At 50.6% G+C, this 9015-nt stretch overlaps 1 pseudogene; it reads right to left on the reverse strand.

Moving 5' to 3' along the window:
• Positions 1-8471: 8471 nt before the first annotated feature.
• Positions 8472-8602, reverse strand: LOC137368103 (U2 spliceosomal RNA; annotated as a pseudogene).
• Positions 8603-9015: the final 413 nt, after the last annotated feature.

Below are 9015 nucleotides of genomic sequence, written 5' to 3' on the forward strand. Positions count from 1 at the left end.
AGGGAAGTATCGGAGATGGACCATGTAAAGATGAGAGAAGGGTGGAATTTAGAAGCAAAGTTGATAACGTTTTCCAGTTCCGGGCAGGAGCAGGAAATTGCACCGATACAGTCATCAATGTACCGGAAAAAGAGTTGGGGGAGGAGGCCCGAGTAGGACTGGAACAAGGAATGTTCGACATATCCCACAAAAAGACAGGCATAACTAGGACCCATGCGGGTACCCATGGCAACACCTTTTACTTGAAGGAAGTGAGTGGAGTTGAAGGAGAAGCTGTTCAATGTGAGAACAAGTTCAGCCAAGCGGAGGAGGGTGGTGGTGGATGGGGACTGGTTGGGCCTCTGTTCAAGGAAGAAGCGGAGAGCCCTCAAACCGTCCTGGTGGGGGATGGAGGTGTAGAGAGATTGGACGTCCATAGTGAAGAGGAGGCGGGTGGGGCCAGGAAACTGGAAATTGTCAAAATAACGTAGGGTACAGAGGGACATAGATAGGCTGCAGAGCTGGGCTGAGAGATGGCAAATGGAGTTTAATGCGGAGAAGTGTGAGGTGATTCACTTTGGAAGGAGTAACAGCAATGCAGAGTACTGGGCTAATGGGAAGATTCTTGGTAGTGTAGATGAGCAGAGAGATCTTGGTGTCCAGGTACATAAATCCCTGAAAGTTGCTACCCAGGTTAATAGGGCTGTTAAGAAGGCATATGGTGTGTTAGCTTTTATTAGTAGGGGGATCGAGTTTCGGAGCCACGAGGTCATGATGCAGCTGTACAAAACTCTGGTGAGGCCGCACCTTGAGTATTGCGTGCAGTTCTGGTCACCGCATTATAGGAAGGATGTGGAAGCTTTGGAAAGGGTGCAGAGGAGATTTACTAGGATGTTGCCTGGTATGGAGGGAAGGTCTTACGAGGAAAGGCTGAGGGACTTGGGGTTGTTTTCGTTAGAGAGAAGGAGGAGGAGAGGTGACTTAATAGAGACATACAAGATAATCAGAGGGTTAGATAGGGTGGATAGTGAGAGTCTTTTTCCTCGGATGATGATGGCAAACACGAGGGGACATAGCTTTAAGTTGAGGGGTGAAAGATATAGGACAGATGTCAGAGGTAGTTTCTTTACGCAGAGAGTAGTAGGGGCGTGGAACGCCCTGCCTGCAACAGTAGTAGACTCGCCAACTTTAAGGGCATTTAAGTGGTCATTGGATAGACATATGGATGAAAATGGAATAGTGTAGGTCAGATGGTCGGCGCAACATCGAGGGCCGAAGGGCCTGTACTGCGCTGTAATGTTCTAATTCTAACGTAGGGCATCAGAAAAGTCACGGATGTAGGTGGGATGTAGTGAACCAGGGGAGAAAAGATAGTGTCAAGATAGGAAGAAATAAGTTCAGCGGGGCAGGAACAGGCTGAAACAATGGGTCTGCCAGGACAGTCCTGTTTATGGATTTTGGGAAGGAGGTAGAAGCGGGCTGTCTGGGGTTGCGGGACTGTGAGGTTGGAAGCTGTAGAGGGAAGATCTTCAGAGGAGATGAGGTCAGTGACAGTCCTGTGGACAGTCGCTTGATGTTTGGTGGTGGGGTTATGGTCCAGGGGGATGTAGGAAGAAGTGTCTGATTGGCGCTGAGCCTCTGCAAGGTAGAGGTCGGTACGCCAGACAACAACAGCACCGCCCTTGTCTGCAGGTTTGATGACAATGTCGGGGTTAGACCTAAGAGAACGGAGTGCGGCAAGTTCAGAGGGGGGCAAGTTAGAGTTAGTGAGGGGGGAAGAGAAATTGAGATGGCCGATGTCTCAAGATCTTCCCTCTACAACATTGAGTTCAATAATTTCAGAGCATCACGGGCCCCCCTTTTTATTTTTAGTTATTTTTCCTTTTTTATGTGTTTATTTTATTTTAGTTTGTTTAGCTTGTTTCCACTGTGCCTACCCAGTGTTTTTTTTCATGTTTGTACTTGGGGCTGGGCTGTTCTGTTTTCTGTCAATTGACACCCTCTCTGCACTCACGCTTTGTCTTTCACCACACCATTAACATACAGTTTGTCTTTGCTCCATGACCTCTAATCAGTTATTCTCAGTCAGACCTATCAACACTTTCTCTTTTGTTATCTCTTGCTCCACCCCCACTTTACTTGCTTAAAACATTTCTAGCCTCTGCCAGTTCTACTGAAGGGTCACTGACCTGAAACGTTAACTCTGCTTCTCTCTCCACAGATGCTGCCAGAACTGCTCAGGAAAAATATATTGGCTTCAGAGGACATACGGCACAGATTCACCAGATATATGCCAGGGATTAAAGGGTTAATTTATGAGGACAGCTTGCAAAACTTTGGCTTGTATGCCCTTGAATTTAGAATGTCAAGGGGTGATCTAATCCTCATCTTTGTGATCGAGGGATTTCATAGAGTAGATACAGAAAAACTATTTCCTCTGCGAGGGAATGCAGAACAAAGGGGAATAATCTTAAAATTTGACGTAGACTACCTCGGAGTGAAATCAGGAAGTACTTTTTCACACAAAGGGCAGTGGAAATCTGGAACTCCCTCAAAGGACTGTGAATGCTGGGTCAACTGAAATTTTCAAGATTGAGATCTATAGATTTTTGTTACAGAAGGTCAGTGAGGGTTATGGAGCAAAGACTGGACAGTGAAGTTGAGGTACAGATCAACCATGATTAACTGAATGGCAGAAAAAGCTGAAGATACTTAAAAGAAAAATTAATTTATTGCCCCTACCTCGAGACACAACTGCGTGACTTGTTTATTCTATTGACACATTTTAGTGATACCAGCTTTTTAAAAGTGAATTCAAATTCTCAGACTGCCATAATAGAATTTTAATTCACATTTTAAAGATTATTCATCCAGGCCTCTGGATTACTAGTCCAGTAACATAACCACTACACGACTGTACCCATGGCTTACTCCTATTCCTGTATGCCACTATCCCTTTTTTTTTATTTCCAAAATATACTTTATTCATAAAAATCTGTAAAAATTACATTGCCAAACAGTTTCAAACAGCACCAGAAAATACAAACATTGCAAGGGAGATCAGTTTCCTTCAATACAATCATGAGTTGCTTCACAACCCTTCTATTTCACATTTGTCGTGCCAGATACATTTTCACATTTACAGCAAATGAAAATTTTCCCGATACAGTTCGAGGGGTTTCCCATGGATCCAGCCCCTCAGTCCAGCTTGGTGGGGGGACCTTACACTGTGGTCTTTCCCCATTGAGCCTTTGCTGCGGCTGCCCCAAGCTTTAGTGCATCCCTCAGCACGTAGTCCTGGACCTTGGAATATGCCAGTCTGCAACATTCGGTCGTGGACAACTCTTTGCACTGGAAGACCAGCAAGTTTGGGGCAGACAAAAGGGCGTCTTTCACCGAATTGATAGTCCTCCAGCAGCAGTTGATGTTTGTCTTGGTGTGTGTCCCTGGGAACAGCCCGTAGAGCACAGACTCCTGTGTTACAGAGCTGCTTGGGATGAACCTCGACAAAAACCACTGCATCTCTTTCCACACCTGCTTTGCAAAGACACATTCCAGGAGGAGGTGAGCAACCGTCTCTTCCCCACCACAGCCACCACGGGGGCATTGGGCAGAGGGGGCGAGACTTCGGGCATGCAGGAAGGATCTGATGGGGAGGGCCCTTCTCACCACCAGCCAAGCTACATCTTGGTGCTTGTTTGAAAGTTCTGGTGATGAGGCATTCCGCCAAATGACTTCGGCGGTCTGCTCGGGGAACCATCCGACAGGATCCCCCGTCCCCTTTTCCCGTAGGGCCCTGAGGACATTCCGTGCAGACCACTGCCTGATGGATCGGTGGTCAAAGGTGTTTTCCCGCAGAAACTGCTCCACGAAGGATAGGTGGTATGGCATGCTCCAACTGCATGGAGCGTTCCGCGGCAATGTGACCAGGCCCATCCTTCGCAACACCGGGGACAGGTAGAACCTCAGCACGTGGTGACACTTGGGGTTTTCGTACTGGAGGTCTACACACAGCTTGATGCAGCCGCACACGAAGGTGGTCATCAGGATGAGGGCCATGTTGGGTACATTTTTCCCGCCCTTATCCAGAGGTTTTAACATCGTGTCCCTCCGGACCCGGTCCATTTTAGATCCCCAGATGAAGCGGAAAATGGCTCGGGTGACCGCCACAGCGCAGGAGTAGGGTATGGGCCAGACCTGCGCCACGTACAGCAACAACGTGAGTGCCTCGCACCTGATGACCAGGTTCTTACCCACAATGGAGATAGATCGCTGCCCCCACATGCTCAACTTTTGTTGTACCTTGGCTACTCGCTCCTGCCAGGTTTTGGTGCACGCCCCGGCCCTTCCGAACCATATCCCCAGCACCTTCAGGTAGTCTGACCTGATGGTGAAGGGGACAGAGGATCGGTCAGCCCAGTTCCCAAAGAACATGGCCTCGCTCTTGCCGTGGTTAACTTTGGCTCCCGCGGCCAGTTCGAACTGGTCGCAGATGCTCATCAGTCTGCGCACGGACAGCGGATCCGAGCAGAAAACGGCGACGTCATCCATGTACAGGGAGGTTTTCACCTGAGTGCCTCTGCTGCCTGGGATTGTCACCCCTCTTATGCTCGCATCCTTCCTAATAGACTCAGCAAAGGGTTCAATACAGCAAACAAACAAGACCAGGGAGAGAGGACAGCCCTGTCTGACTCCAGATTGGATCGGGAAACTTTCCGATTCCCACCCGTTGATTGAGACTGCGCTACTGATGTTTGTTTTAGTTTAGAGATACAGCACTGAAACAGGCCCTTCGGCCCACCGAGTCTGTGCCGACCATCAACCACCCTTTTATACTAATCCTACACTAATCCCATATTCCTACCACATCCCCGCCTGTCCCTATATTTTTCCCTACCACCTACCTATACTAGGGGCAATTTATAATGGCCAATTAACCTATCAACCTGCAAATCTTTGGCATGTGGGAGGAAACCGGAGCACCCGGAGGAAACCCACGCAGACACAGGGAGAACTTGCAAACTCCGCACAGGCAGTACCCAGAATCGAACCCGGGTCCCTGGAGCTGTGAGGCTACAGTGCTAACCACTGCGCCACTGTGCCGCCCCTTTGCTCCAATTGCAGAATCCCTCCCCAAACCACATTTTGGAAAGCGCGTCCATCATGTAGGTGTGCGATATCCTGTCAAAAGCCTTCTCCTGGTCCAGGCTGATGAGGCAGGCGTCCACCCTCCTGTCCCGTACGTAGGCAATCGTATCCCTGAGTAGTGCGAGACTATCAGAGATCTTCCTGCTGGGTACAGTACAGGTCTGATCAGGTTGGATCACCAACTCCAGAGCAGACTTGACTCGACTGGCTATGACTTTGGACAGAATCTTGTAGTCAACATTAAGCAGTGAGAAGGGCCGCCAATTTCTGCCCTCTCCCCCTTACGCTTGTAAATGAGGGTGATGATGTCTTTCCTCATGGATTCTGACATGCTGCCGGCCAGGAGCATACTCTCGTATACTTCCAGCAGGTCCGGGCCGACCCAGTCCCAAAAGGCCGAGTACAACTCGACCGGTAAGCTATCGCTTCCGGGAGTTTTACTCGTCTCGAAGGACTCGACGGCCTTTGTCAGCTTGTCCAGGATTAGCAGCTTGTCCAGTCTCTCCCTCCTGCTGTCCTCTAAGACCTCTGTGATAGATGACAGGAAGGACTGGGAGGCTCTGCTGTCTGTGGGCTTCGCGTCATACAGCCCAGCATAAAAGGATTTGCTGATCCTTAGAATGTCAGACTGCGAAGACATTACCGAGCCATCCTCTTCCTTCAGGCTGCTGATCACAGAGCTCTCTCTGTGTACCTTTTGGAAGAAGTAACGCGAGCACGTCTCATCCTGCTCGATGGAGCGGACTCTGGACCGGAAGATGATCTTGGAGGCCTCCATGACAAAGAGCGAGGCCTGCTGGTTCTTCACCTCTTGGAGGTCCTCCTTGACCTCGACCCCCATTGACTGCAACCGGAGCAGATTTTGCATACTTTTCTGGCGTTGAGACATTTCCCTGTGTCTCTCTCTCGCCCTCTGAACATCTTTGTGGATGAAGAACCTCTTGATGTTCTCCTTGATCGCTTCCCACCAGTGAACTGGAGACTCAAAGAGGGGTTTCACGGTCCTCCAACCTTTGTAATCCCTTTTGAGTTCCTCAACGTTCTCTGGGGTCAGCAGTCTAGCATTGAGCTTCCACGTCCCCCTGCCAACCCGCTGGTCGTCCTGTAAGTGACAGTCAGCCAGTAAGAGGCAGTGGTTGGAGAAGAACACCGGCTTGACGTCGGTGGATCCGACTATGACAGCACGGGCCACAAACAGGAAGTCAATCCTGGAACGGACAGACCCGTCCAATCTTGACCATGTGTATCTGCGCTGCGCTCCGTCTGCAGGTTTGCTGAAGACGTCGTGCAGTTTGGCATCTTTAACTGTTTCTATTAGGAATCTGGACGTAGCGTCCAGTTTGCTGTCGTCACTGCCGGATCGTCTAGCCGCATCGATGATGCAGTTGAAGTCACCACCTCGGATGACCGGCCTGGACGTCGCCAGCAGTAGTGGGAGCTGCTGGAAGATGGTCAGCCGCTCGCTGCGTTGTACCGGGGTGTACACATTGATCAACTGGAGCGGAGCGTTGTTGTACATTACATCTGCTACGAGGAGGCGACCGCCCACCACCTCCTTAACTTCGGAGATGGTGAAGTTACCTCCCCGCAGCAGAATACCCAGGCCGGAGGAACGGCAATCATTACCCTCCGACCAGATCGATGGCCCGTGGGACCACCATCGCGACCACTGCCTGTAGGTGCTGAGGTGTGGTATTCCACACTCCTGCAGAAACAGTAGGTCGGCTTTGACCTTGGCGAGGTAATCCAAGGTTGAAACACATCGCGTAGTAGATTTAATGCTATGCACATTAATGGAAGCAATCCTTACACCCATTTTTAAAAATTTGATTGTTGCTTCCCATACCATTTGTCCTTGCTAGTCCCAGTCCTTCGGGATGTTCCTGCATACCCATAGTGTTTGCAAGCTGTTTCACGTTGGTTGGGCTCAGACATCCCTCCTGGTTTTTCATGCAGGGTTTGTTCCGCTGGGGTGACATCGGGGGAGTCTTGTAGTCAGCAAGGATTGGGTTGTCCTCTGCTGCTTCCCTCTGTTCCTCCTCGAAAACATCACTGCTCCCAGCCTCCTGGAGCTGAGGTGCGCCAGACGTGTCTTTGCTCTTGGTGTCCCGGAGCTGGGATACGCTGGCCGTGTCGTTTGGTGTGGCGCTTTGGGGTTGGGGCACGCCGGGCCCATCACAGCTTCCCGTGCCCGAGGGCTGGGATGCTTTATCTTCCATCTCCTTGGAGTTCTGCTGCCTCTTTTGAAGGGGCCGTCGTTCTAGCATTTCCCCGCCCAGTGAAAAAGAGCTGCTGTAGTCTGTTTCAGAAGGTAGCCTCCTCTTGCCACTGGTTTGGGTGGTGGCCTGTTCCACTTTTGGATGTTTTTTCTTTGTGGTTTTCCTTTGTACCACTTGCCACTGACCTGTTTGTCCATCTGCTGCCTCCTCCTCCATTGATTCTGTCTGTGGAGGAGGGGTATCCGGGTGCAGGGTAGGTGCTGGGTCGCTGGTTTCAGCTGCCTCCCCTTCCTTCTCTGGTTGAAGTTCCTCACTGCGGAGAAGGTTGCTCGTCTCCTTTCGAACACCGTACGCCTTCGGCGAACCTTCTCCCGGCCTTTCCTTGGACCTTGCCGCCTGAGCATAACTGAGGCAGCGTTTGGGGCAGGTTTTGTAGAGATGGCCTGCCGCACCGCACAAGTTGCAACACTTAGTCTGCTTACAGTCCTTGGTCTGATGGCCTTCCTCCTTGCAGTTCTTGCAAACAACCGTGCTGCAGTTTGCTGCCACGTGACCAGATTTGCCACAGGTGCGGCAAACTCTGGGCTGCCCAGCGTAGACCAAGAAGCCTCGACTTCCTCCGATAGCGAGGCTGGAGGGAGGGTGGATGATGGCTCCACTGGGATCTACCTTCATGGTCACCTTGACCTGCCGCTTGCTGGTCCAAATCCCAAAGGAGTCCTTGACATAAGTGCTGCTGCCGGCCACCTCGACGTACCTGGCGAGAAAGGTGAGTACATCCACCACCGGAACATGGGGGTTGTAGAGGTGAATCATCAGCACCTGGTCCCATTGTGACGGAAGCGTGAAGAGCGGCTCCGCTGTGAGGATCGACAGTGGCGCCCGGTCCTCTTTCTCCTTGAATGCCTTCAGGAACTTGATGCATCCCGCCATGTTCCGGAATGTCACGTCGAAGTATCCACTGCTGGGGAAATCCTGTAGGCAGAAGACGTCCATCGCTTGAAATCCACAGCAATCGAAGAGGATTTTCTTGACGAAGAAGGTGCGGTCGACCGGCGCATCTCCTTCCTTGTCCTTCACGACCACCCGAACGGTGTTGCGCACTCCCAGGCCCGAAGCTCGAAGATTGGTTATAGCCATTTTACTCAAAGCCTACCCAGGATCAAAAGGCAATGATCATGGTCTCTTCTCAACCAAGTAAGCACTGATAAGAACAGATACTACACTTGATCTTAGCCAAAAGGCCGAGAAGCGATGCCACCACCCCTGTACTGGTCTTACCTGGGGTTGGTGGGATGGCAGGGAAATTGATTGTCATTTACATGTGGCAGGGCCACATCCTAGATCCACAGTAGAGCATGGGTGAAAAAATATTCTAAAACTTGGCTTCAAGGTCAGGGATTCTTTGGCCAGCTCCCCAATGCCATATTTTGTCCTCCTCCATTGTTACACTAGCTGCTCTCAGGCAGTACAGCTAAGGAGAATCCAGCCCAATGAGTAATTGGGTGGGACTTCCAACTTTGGCAGGCATATAAAATGAGTGGTATTGGATTGGCTGCCCCTTATACACATTGCAGAAGATTTGCTGCCACTCATTTTGCACCCCTACTGTAGTTTAAAGACACCCAGTGTCTTGCTGGACACCTCAGAGGGCATTCAAAGTAGTATG

The sequence above is a fragment of the Heterodontus francisci genome, chromosome 3 (assembly GCF_036365525.1).
Source record: "Heterodontus francisci isolate sHetFra1 chromosome 3, sHetFra1.hap1, whole genome shotgun sequence".
Taxonomy (NCBI): domain Eukaryota; kingdom Metazoa; phylum Chordata; class Chondrichthyes; order Heterodontiformes; family Heterodontidae; genus Heterodontus; species Heterodontus francisci.